The 12,321-nt window shown below is 48.0% G+C and overlaps 1 long non-coding RNA gene across 1 annotated transcript; it reads right to left on the reverse strand.

Moving 5' to 3' along the window:
- Positions 1-7,772: 7,772 nt before the first annotated feature.
- Positions 7,773-8,930, reverse strand: LOC144771910 (uncharacterized). Its single transcript, XR_013599541.1, has 5 exons — positions 8,873-8,930; positions 8,665-8,760; positions 8,361-8,451; positions 8,209-8,257; positions 7,773-8,110 (listed from the first exon to the last, which is right to left on the reverse strand). It is a non-coding gene; the product is annotated as an uncharacterized LOC144771910 (long non-coding RNA).
- Positions 8,931-12,321: the final 3,391 nt, after the last annotated feature.

Raw genomic sequence — 12,321 nt, forward strand, 5'->3', positions numbered from 1 at the left:
GGGGAAATGCTTCGGCATTCTTAAAATGGTGAGAACATTTCTCCCACTGCTTTCCCTACAATACCGCAAGAATGTTGTTCAAGCGCTTGTGGGATCGCGTTTAGATTATGCTAACGCACTTTTTGCCGGACTGCCTAAATATCTGGTGTCCAGATTACAAACTGTCCAAAATTCAGCGGCCAGGGCAATTTTTGGCCTCCCATGGAGAGTCAGCGCCTCTCTGCTGCGTGGCAGGCTGCATTGGCTATCAATGCCTTGCAGAATCAGGTTTAAAATCCTCACGCTGGTGTTTAAAGCCCTCCACTTGACGGGCCCGGCTTACCTCAGGAAGCGTATTGCTTTCTACATTCCCCGGAGGAAATTGAGATCTGCCGACCTGGCTAAAGTGGAGGTGCCAGTGATCAAACGAGTGCGGATGGGTGGCCGGTCTTTCCAGTTTATGGCAGCCCGTTTCTGGAATGAGCTCCCTCTCTCACTTCGCAAGGCTAACAATCTTCTGGCCTTTAGGAAGGAGCTGAAGACCGTCCTTTTCTCTGCATAACCTGTGCGTCGATAGTGTATCCGCTTCTGGGTTTTCTTGGTTATGTTTTCAGGCCTCTTTGCTAAAGCGCCGGGACACCCGTCCTGGGTAGCCGTGCGCTCAAAAAGAGCAGTATTAACATAACATAACATAACATCATGCAACGCGGATACCCATGAGGTCCACAACACCCCCTGCCACCACCCAACCCACCGTCCACGGCCCTTCCCCCAGACATACAAATACCGTGCACGCCACAAGAGCCACAACAAACGCATGATGATGCACAGTGCCAACATAAATACACACATGTGTGGCCAGAAGAACGAGAAACAGTCACACAGCACTGAAGTAACAACCAAAAACTTTATTGAAACACAACACAAAACAGCAATGTGGGTCCGCCAGGGACAATCTCAATGACACAGCCTGGAAGACAAAGCACAAAATCAGGACGTGTGTCATGCACACATCAAAAGGAGCAAGACACAGAGAAACAGAGAAGGAAAGTGAGCCAGAGAGAGAAAGGGAGGGAAGGAAATGAAGGCAGAGAGAGAGAGAGAGGAAAGGGAGGAGCGAGAGAGAGAGAGGGAAGGGAGACACAGAGAGAGAGGGAAGGGAGAGAGAGAGAGAGAGAGAGAGAGAGAGAGAGAGAGAAGGGCGATAGAGAGAGAGAGAGAGGGGGAAGGGAGATAGAGAGAGAGAGAGCGAGAGAGAGGGGAAGGGAGAGAGAGTGAGAGAGAGAGAAGGGATAGAGAGAGAAACCGCCGCCGCTGCGCACAAAGGCCCCACTGCTCACCTGCTGCCACTGGTGTGTTCATCAGTAGGCACACCGCATGCCCGTGCAAGCTCCAGGCCCCTCTCACGCCACCATGGCATGGTCCACATCATGCGGGTCCGCCCCGTGTCCCAGCAGGTCCCACACACGATGCTGAGTCCTGAGTCATCGATGGCGGAGACCACATCAGTGCGCACATCATCATCGCAGGCTGCACACCCGCTCAGAAATTACGTGTGTCACCAACCCTGTGCAACGCCAGTCAGCGCCACGTGGTGGTAGGCCTGTGACGGCCGCAAGGCATCGGTGCCACCAACCCTGTGTGTAGCAAATCATGGGCCCTTTATGATTGAGCACCGTGGAGCGTCCATCATCCAGTCACCACCGGCAGAGGGGAATGTGACGTTGTCGGCCCCTTATATTAACGGGGTCACATGGCCTGTGACTCCTGTGCCAGATGGGTGTGGTGTGTGTTTCTGACCTGCACTCAGGGAGTGGCCGTGACATGCTGACAACTAGACCAGTGACCTGCACAGCACCAGCGAGTACGCCTGTGACAGGTAGCTATGTGGGCCTGTGGGCCCCCCTCGGCACGTCAGTGGAGTGATCTGGCCTGGCGTACGGCGGACCAGCACAGGGCTTGCAACAATGACTCAGGGGCTCTGGGAGTGGTTCAGTCCATGTCCGGACAAGGAAGTGACTAATGCGTGTGTCCCAGTTGTAGTTCCCACGGCACCCGGGATACAATAGGCAATGTAGCACACGGTGACAGGCATCACACTAGATGAGCATCATTGACATAAGGGAAATCACTGTCCCCACTTCCATCCACACATTCATGCAGGAATGATGAAAGACATGACACAGCAGTGCGTTACTGGATGTTTATTGCTCATCCAGTGGAGTGTTGCAGCTGGAGCGGTACAGGGCCATGCCAAGCACACCACACAATATGGGCCAGTGGAGGGCCTGCCAGAGTCCATCCGGGAATGACAGGTGCTGTGGAATTGGAAGGGAACAGTCCACAGTCTGGTCACCATGTCATTGGTCATCAAATAGGATATGGCAGTCCATGTCGTGGTCCAAGGTGAGTGAAGCGGAGTGTATTGGGGGTCAGTGGGAGGTCATGAGTCCATGTGCGACACCAAGCAGAAACACGCCACGTGGCGGAGATGAATGCTACTGCCTCCTTTTGACAACAATCCCAACCACGTCCTCATCCCCGTATGTGTGGTCTGCCTCACCTGTGGGTGTTGCAGTACTGGCTGCGGAACTATGTGCCACCGACATATCAGGGGCCAGAGGTGGATTATCAGCCGCACTGTGTGGCAGTGGCACATCAGGTGCCAGAGTGGGTACGCCAGCCACACTGGGAGGCACTGACACACCAGGGGGCAGAGATGTGGACGGTGTAGGGGCAGCAGCATTCATCAGCGCCACACCTTGTGGCAGCAATGCCATGATGAGGATCTGCAGGGCATGGTAGATCCCAGCTACATCTCGCTGATGTGCAGCGTTGGCTGCCATCCTTTCCGCTGAGGAATCAGAATTCGATCTGGACCTAGTAACACATGTAAGTTAGTATTAGTAATTAGCGTGGTGTAGCTATAATAAAGATATGAGGCTTCGAGCACCGATATACTAACATGCAAAGACTGTTTTAAAAACTCACCTACACTTTATTATACGTTATTTTAACTAACACGTAATGCACAGGTTGACCCGACAAGCGCCATTTTGTGGCCTAGTCGCTTTCTGCATCAGCCCGACCCCTTTCCAATATTCATGCACGAGCTCCATTCCCTTGGGAACTAGTACAACTGTAGCAACCTGCTGTTTCTGCACGTTAGGCCTGTCAAGGTTATAGGTGGGGGAAGCTTGGGCAAGCACATTCCCGGGGAGCGCTGTTCCGACTCTCTCGAAACTAGCAGAAGGGAGTCACCCGCTCGACCTTGCTATAACGAGCTGAGCTATATCTGAGGGTTTTTTTGTGTTCCATATATGGGCTTTCCTTTGCACCAACCTGTACCAGCCTGTATTTTTCCATCTTAGGTAACAACTTCGAAATGTAACAGTATATATGTGATGCGCTAACAATGTGCCAGCAGTCTTCTTGGCGGACCTCGTGGGGTTAGGTCGCAAGGAGCTCCTCTGGCAGAGTTTTGTCTATTTGTAATAAACGATTGGACCTTCTACACTGCCAACTGACTGATTATTGGTAATTGGTACATGGGCTGTTTGTAAGTATGGCTCTATTTGGGATGTGATTATTTTTTTGGTACTTCACCGCCTCCATCCGCACCATGTCCTCAATGACCCTCCGCATGTGTGCCAGCTCATGGCTGGAATCGCTGAAGCCAGTCTGAGCAGACAGGTGTTCTTTCCTCCGCGTAATGACTCCAGTGATGTCATTCAGGGCTCCTTGGAGTGCATGGAGTGGGCCATGGGTGTCCATTAGGGACTGCAGCTGGTCCCTGATGGGACCTAGACACCCATGGATGGCGTCCATTTTGGCAGCCAAAAGGCCGAACCCCATCCGCACCTGCTCAGCCGTCTCCCTCTGGCCCTCAAGCACACGGCGTTGGAAGGCCATGGTTTGTCCCTGGGGGTCTTGGGGAACTGCCGGGGCTGTGGGTACCTCTTGCTGGGTGCTTTGGGTAGTGGATGGGTTCTCCTCAATGTAGCTGGGCTGCCCTGATCCGGGAGGTGAGTTGCGGAAGATGTCCATGATGTTTTGGAGGGTTTGGGTGTCGATGCTGGCGTTGTCCTCCTCATCATCAGTGAAGAGTGGCTGGGACTGCTCTGCAGGGGGTGTTGATGGTGCCCCTGCAATGTGAAGGGGAGGTGGTGTATTATAATGTGTCCACATGTATTTAGCCGCATGGTACATGTTGACATTCAGACAGCATGGCATTGTACATTGTGACAGTGTGTGGATCAGGGCCATGACCCAGAGTCATTGTGGGTGTGCACTGCTTGATTGTGCATGTGTGCCATTGTGGCCCACACACTCGTCCCCCCAGTAGCTGGTGGTCACTCACCTTGTTGTGGTTGTGTTGTGTCCTGTCGAGCAGTGTCCGGTTCCCCGATTCCAGCCACAGTCTCCACACTGATGACTGTAGACACCAGCTCCTCCATGTCATCCAGCACGAGCTGTGGCGCTGGGCGCCAACCTCCAGTTTGCATTGCTGCCTTCTGGTTGGCCGCGAGTTTCTCCATGGTCTTTGGCTTGATGTCAATCCATAGCCTCTTGGCCTCGTCCATTGACCTCCTGTCCTCTCCAACAGCATTCACCTTGTCCACAATGTTCTGCCATATCCCATTTTTTTATCCCAATGACACGTTGGAGGTGACGAACAGTTGTTGATGGTGTTCCATCACCTTCGTGACTACGATCCTGTTTTCCTGCGGACTGAACTTCGCCTTCCTCTTCTTCTTGTCCTTGCCCTTCCCTGTCCCCGAGGTCCCAGGCTGGACGTCCGGGGTGCTTGTGGGATTGCACTCATCCTCTATGCCTGCTCCGACTGCCTCCATGGTGCTTGGGTGTTGGTCAGTTTGCGTTTGGGTGTTTTTCCTACTTTTATTTTGATTTTTCCCGCCTGCCATGTGTGTATTGCAGGCCTGGCGCTGCTTATTTCCTCCTCGCGCTTTAACCCACCGCATATTTATTTGTGTTGGGGTTTGTGTTTTTATCGCCGTCGAGGTGGTTGTATCGCGGACATCGGCCGTGGTTTCGGCAGACCATCGCATGCTACCGCCTTGTTGTGAATTCCACATTGACACTGGGTTATTTTCCCACGATAGGCTGCGATGTGTTAAGGTGCGTTAGCATTTTTTGGTGATGTTTAGCACACGTTCTTGTGAATATAAGTCTTTTGTGAAACAGTGGGTACCACCAGAGCTCAGTATTTCCAAGAAAATGCTGGTACAGCTTCGTCTTCCTCAGTAGAATGTGATGCTTTTAAACCAGTTATTAGGGGTCGCTGTATCTCGGAAGTGGTGGGGTGCGCAAAGTACTCTTGCGAGAAGTGCAGGAGGCTGACCAGCGCCTTAGGGAGGTGGAGCGAGACCGACCTGAGAGGCCAGACAGGCAAGAGGAGCTAATGGAAGCGAAAGAGGCTGCAGCAGCACAAATAGAACGACTGCGCTGCTTTGATTACAAAAAATATATTACACGGGCCCATGCAAAAAGGGACAAATCAGGGGCCTAGCTGGTGAGGCTGGCTGCTCGGAGGGGTACCCTGATTTTAGAACTCAGGCCCGGGACGGAGTGGTTAGTTACACTCAACAGGGTATTAATGAGTTATTCCTTGCGTACTATGCAGACTTGTACAAAAGTAAAACGACCCTGATACACGATGATATGGATAGATTCTTGCATCTAGTTGACCTGCCACATCTAACTAGGGAACAGGTGGAGGTGCTGGGTCGCGATATTGTATTTGGGGTTGTGAGAGGTGCTTTCAAACATATGGCTAGGAACAGGACACCAGGGATAGATGGGTTACCGATTGAATTTTATCTTACGTACGATGAAAAGTTGGCCCCTAGATTAATCACACTCTATAATGATGTGAGACAGTTGGGTCAGCTCCCTGCCACGACTCGGGAGGCAGTTATTGTTCCATTGCTGACACCGGGGAAACTTGCTTGGGATAGAACAGCCTATCACCCGCTTACTATGCTTAACACGGATTATAAGATCTTGAGTCGTCTTCTACCCTATATGACAACATTAGTGCATAAAGATCAATCTGGGTTCATCCCGACCAGAAATACGGCTATTAATATTCAGCGCTTAGTGCGGATCCTAGAGGCTGATTCCTATTCGAAGGACATGCCCACTGTCTTTGCTGTAGACACTAAAAAAGCATTTGACAGCCTTGAATGGCCCTATTTGTTCCAGGTGATGAATGCATTTCATCTTGGGGATACATTTATAGCATGAACAGCCCTGCTATACAAATGCTCCACAGCGAGGGTTAGAACAGGTGGTCTGATATCTGAAGTCTGTGAGGTACACCACTGAACGCGGCAGGGGTGTCCGCTGTCACCCCTTCTATTTGCGTTGTCAATTGAGCCACTGGCGGTCAAGGCTAGGACAGGCCAATATTATCAAAGTCTGCAGGTACACGGACAGATTCACAAAATTGCCCTCTATGCGGATGCTCCGTTATCTTTCCTGGCGAACTCGAATGAAACGATCCGTGGGGCAAAAGGTTTGCTCTGTGACCATGGCAGGGTGGTGGGGCTCCGAGTAAATTGGACGAAGTCCTGTCTTTTCCCGACCATTAGTGATAAAGATTGCCCGCAGGAGACTGACAGGGTGAAATGGCAGTACAGATTTCTGACATATCTAGGGACGCAAATATATCATGCGCAGGGAGACTTGTTGGAGGGCAATATAGGTAGCGCGATAAGGAGAATGAAGGGCAGCTTAGATTGTTGGGGGGCGCTCCCTCTATCAGTAGCTGGACGAGTCGCTTTACTTAAAATGGTGACCCTCCCACGACTACTGTATTACTTCAGGACATTACGGTTTGGATACTGGCACGATTCTATGATCAACTTAAGACCATGATCACGGACTTTCTATGGGGTACCGATAGAAGGAGTGTGGCGTTGAGAATTCTAATGAGATCACGCTCAGATGGGGGCCTAGCGGTGCCCAATTTTGAGGCCTATTACCTGGCAGCTCAATTGCAGTGGCTCACGCAGATGGTTGCAGCTTGGCTCCGATGGGCGGGAGACATGAGGGATAATGCCTCGGCACTCGGGGTTCTGTCCCAAATTGTCCGAAACTTGTCTGTTCGAGCTCAAGATCTCCCAGGGGATCTCAAAGTAACGAGGCATTGTTGGAATAGGAGTCTGAAACGAGCACGGATTGAGATTCCATACGCGCCAGACATCCCTCTGGTCATGTGTGAGGCACTACCTCATGGAGGTACCTGGTGGGGACTGGCAAATTGGAAGGAGAAGGGTCCGGCCACTGTAGGGAGCCTTTATGACATTGGCACTATGCTCCCCTTTTGCGAATTGCAGGACCGCTATGACTTACTTGGGGGGGTCTTCCTACTGCACTCCGCACTCATTGCGGCACTCCGTAATCATTGGAAAGGAGGCCTCATGGAGCCGCAGACATTGTTGGGGTATTAATACATAGTGACAGCGGCAGGAACTTTTAAGGCGGTCACATGCCTATATAGACGTATGACTCAGGTACTGTTGACGCCACTACATGAGCTAATATAACAAAACAAAATGCCTACACTGATAGATGGATCAAAACTCTTACTATGACTCAAACAGAAGAACGGATAATTTCCACTGGAGTTTTTGCTATTTAATATCTCTTTTACTCAGTTAAATAGAAACACGAAAATACAAATGTTTATACACTTTTCATTGAGAAAACATTGGACACAACATATTTAAAAAAAATAATAATAATAAAAGCACAGTCACTCTATTCAAACATATCACAGTCATTCAAAACATATGAACCCACTCATACAGCACACTCAAAAGTCCCAGTGTGTCAGTGAAAAGAAAAAGGGGGAAAAGATTCGAAATTGCTCTGTGAATCAACACATTAAATTATCAATCAGTATAGCATGAAAAAAATATATATTCAATATACTTTTCTGTTTTTCTACACAATTTAAACACAAGTATATACAATATCATGAAATTTAGAGTGAAAAAAATTCACTCCACATGTGGAACTTCATAACAGAGCAATTCCTGGGGCCTACGCGTTTCGAATCCCAGCAGCTCAAAAGGGAGGGATTCTCTTCAGGGCCAGCAAGTATCTAAAAAGACAGAGAAATGAATGCCACTTGTCAACCTGAACCATCTTAATTACACGAACACAAGTGAGTGATGGCCACCATCAAAACACTCAGCTTACCTTACTCAAATATGAGACGTGTTTCAGATGTGGTGGAAGGGGGAGGATTCTGTGGAAGTAGGACAAACGGAGGGCAGGGTGATTTTTAGTACCAGGTTATTCAAGAGGGGTCAATCACCAAAACGCAGGAGGAAAATTGCGTGGATAATTACCTTTCCGTGGCGACAAAATTGACACGGCGCAGTTATTCACTCACAGGGAGCCGAAGGTTCTTTTTAATGCCCAAGCACGTTTGAATTCTAGCTGAAAGGAGCAGAGACAGACAGATAAGAAAGGTCTTTTCTTCCAGGAGGGGATGGATCAGTCCATTTTGATAACACATGGGCTTTAGAACAAACAGTGCAAGCACTGGATTGACAAAACTCCAGCGTCTACCTGGAGTCTCAGTCCACATTTTAGTAAAGGGGACAAAGTCATTTGGGGAAAACAATAAGGGTCAAATTATCAGAAAGGTACCTGTTTGGCGAAAAACAGGGGGCTTCTCTAGAAGACTTGCATGATCAGCGGTTTTATTTTAGGGAAGCTTGACTTCTCACAGCGGTAAAGTCGGATCTAAAAATGACAAAAACCGTGGAGCAAGGGTCATTAGAAACCAGGGTGAAGCGCATCTAATCTCTACAGATAAGGGGCAGTTATGCGCAGCTTGAATAAAGTTGGTTCTCACCTCGTACTGAGTAGAGAATGAATCACAAAGTCCAGCTCGGAGTCTGCCGGCGGCGTCCACGGAGCACTACTCACTCACGCATGCGCCGTGTAGAGGTGCAGCGTTGTGGGTGAAGTGTCTTAAATAGATGTAACTGGATGTGAAATGTCCGCCCACAGTTACAGAAAATCACTGGGAGGCACTGCTCCCTCGCGCACGCGCTGTAATGGAGTGCAACAGTGTGGATGAAATATACTGGTGGGGTGTAACTGAATCAGATAAATCTGCCCACAAATACAGCAGATAACGAAAAAGGGGCTTGTCTGGCGATTATGACGAGAAGGTGGACTGCTTGATAGCAAAAAGGATTATGACACAGCTAGTCAGGGGTGGAGCAAAGAACTACAATTTATAAATCTCAGACAGCTCATTTAAACCTATGACAGCTGTATTAAATTTTACAATAAGGAATGCTTCTCGTTTCGACAGTTTAGAATCCCAGTCTCCCCCCCTGGAATCCCGTTCCACTTTAGAGATGATAGTCCACTTCAGATCTTTAATTTGGTGGTTGAGTCTGTTCCAATGATTAACCAGGGGTGCTGATTCTACTCGATTTTTTAGCCTGGATTTATGTTGGGAGATTCTCTGGCGGGCCTCTTGGTTCGTTTTTCCAATGTAGAGGAGTCCGCAGGGGCATAAAATCCCGTAGATGACATATTTAGACTTACAGTTACTAAATGTTTCATGTTTCCATGAAACACCTCTATGCTGAAACAATGCTCCCTCGATAGTGGTGTCACAACACAGACATGTCCCATATTTGTGGTGACCTGTAATGGGATTCAAGCCCAACATTTGGCGAATCGATGGAACGGTTTCTTTTGAAATGGCTGCCTTCACTACATAATTGGCAATACTGTTCTCTTTTTTAAAAGCAAACAGGGGAGGCTGGTTAAGGGTCTCATCAAGATTTTTTACCAGATGCCAATTTTGGCCTATAACTTTCTTTAGCTGGTTTGCATTGGGGCAAAATGTAGTAACACAAACCTGGCGCTTTAGCTGTGGCTTGTGACGCCGTTCTAGGAGGGTTTCCCTAGGTGTCCAGCGTGCTCTTTTCATTGAGTTTCTTACCAATTTTTTTGGGTAGCCTCTGTCACATAGTTTAGACATTAGGTTCGTGGCATGGGTCTTAAAATCTTCGTTAGATGTACAATTTCTACGTACTCGAAGAAATTGGCCATATGGCAGGTTCTCTCTAAGGCATCTTGGATGGTTGCTCGAGTAGAGCAGTGCTTTGTTCCGGTCAGTTGGTTTGACAAAAAGTGATGTAACTAATTTGTCTTCACAGGGGAACACTTCCACATCGAGAAAAGATATTCTTTTTTGGGAGGAAGCCATGCTAAACTTAATGTCCGCAGTTCGTGCATTGAGCCAGTTGTAAAATAGTTTGAGGTCATCTTCCCCTCCCTTCCAAACCATAAAAACGTCATCTATGAAGCGTAGCCATACCCCTATATGATTTTTAAAGGGATTGTTGTTATGAACATATGTGTCTTCATAGAGGGACATGAAAAGGACTGCCAATTCCGGTGCGAATGGGCAGCCCATCGCCACTCCTTTTACTTGAAAGTAAAAGTCCTCCCCAAAACAGAAATAGTTTTTTTTCAAGGCGAAGGCGGCCAAGGTAGCCAAAAATTGTGTTGGCACTTGTACCGGTCTCGGTCTCAGATCCAGGAAGTGAGCATTAAACAAGCCGATAAAGGCGGGGCCATTGTTGTTTGGGACACTGTGGATTACACTACAGAAGTCCTCAGACAACTTAATGATCCAGTTTGCTATCGCTATCGCAAAATTAATAAGGACCCGACACTGGAACTACAGAACCAGCTGTTTCCCATCATCAAAGAGGGTTTTGATCAAGGCTACGTAGGCCCGAAAGAATTTGAATTCCTGCTTAACAAACACCCAAAAGTGCCTTTGTTTTATATTCTACCAAAGGTCCACAAAGATCAAAGTAAGCCCCCTGGTCGACCAATTGTGGCTGGATGCGACTCCCTGCTGGAACCGGTCGCAAAATATGTTGATTGCTTCCTGAAACAGTTTATGCCACAGGTTTTATCATACTTACAGGACACGACGGATTTTATTAACAAACTGGAATCAATTGAGTTTGTTGAAGGAAAAGATATATTGGTTACGCTAGACGTTACCTCCCTGTATACGCAGATCCCCCAGGATGAGGCAGTGGCAGTGCTCACTCACTTCCTGGATCTATTTTGGGAAGGACTTTTACTTTCAAGTAAAAGGAGTGGCGATGGGCTGCCCATTCGCACCGGAATTGGCAGTCCTTTTCATGTCCCTCTATGAAGACACATATGTTCATAACAACAATCCCTTTAAAAATCATATAGGGGTATGGCTATGCTTCATAGATGACGTTTTTATGGTTTGGAAGGGAGGGGAAGATGACCTCAAACTATTTTACAACTGGCTCAAAGCACGAACTGCGGACATTAAGTTTAGCATGGCTTCCTCCCAAAAAAGAATATCTTTTCTCGATGTGGAAGTGTTCCCCTGTGAAGACAAATTAGTTACATCACTTTTTGTCAAACCAACTGACCGGAACAAAGCACTGCTCTACTCGAGCAACCATCCAAGAAGCCTTAGAGAGAACCTGCCATATGGCCAATTTCTTCGAGTACGTAGAAATTGTACATCTAACGAAGATTTTAAGACCCATGCCACGAACCTAATGTCTAAACTATGTGACAGAGGCTACCCAAAAAAATTGGTAAGAAACTCAATGAAAAGAGCACGCTGGACACCTAGGGAAACCCTCCTAGAACGGCGTCACAAGCCACAGCTAAAGCGCCAGGTTTGTGTTACTACATTTTGCCCCAATGCAAACCAGCTAAAGAAAGTTATAGGCCAAAATTGGCATCTGGTAAAAAATCTTGATGAGACCCTTAACCAGCCTCCCCTGTTTGCTTTTAAAAAAGAGAACAGTATTGCCAATTATGTAGTGAAGGCAGCCATTTCAAAAGAAACCGTTCCATCGATTCGCCAAATGTTGGGCTTGAATCCCATTACAGGTCACCACAAATGTGGGACATGTCTGTGTTGTGACACCACTATCGAGGGAGCATTTTTTCAGCATAGAGGTGTTTCATGGAAACATGAAACATTTAGTAACTGTAAGTCTAAATATGTCATCTACGGGATTTTATGCCCCTGCGGACTCCTCTACATTGGAAAAACGAACCAAGAGGCCCGCCAGAGAATCTCCCAACATAAATTCAGGCTAAAAAATCGAGTAGAATCAGCACCCCTGGTTAATCATTGGAACAGACTCAACCACCAAATTAAAGATCTGAAGTGGACTATCATCTCTAAAGTGGAACGGAATTCCAGGGGGGGAGACTGGGATTCTAAACTGTCGAAACGAGAAGCATTCCTTATTGTAAAATTTA

This window comes from Lissotriton helveticus, chromosome 8, assembly GCF_964261635.1.
Source record: "Lissotriton helveticus chromosome 8, aLisHel1.1, whole genome shotgun sequence".
Classification (NCBI taxonomy): Eukaryota; Metazoa; Chordata; class Amphibia; order Caudata; family Salamandridae; genus Lissotriton; species Lissotriton helveticus.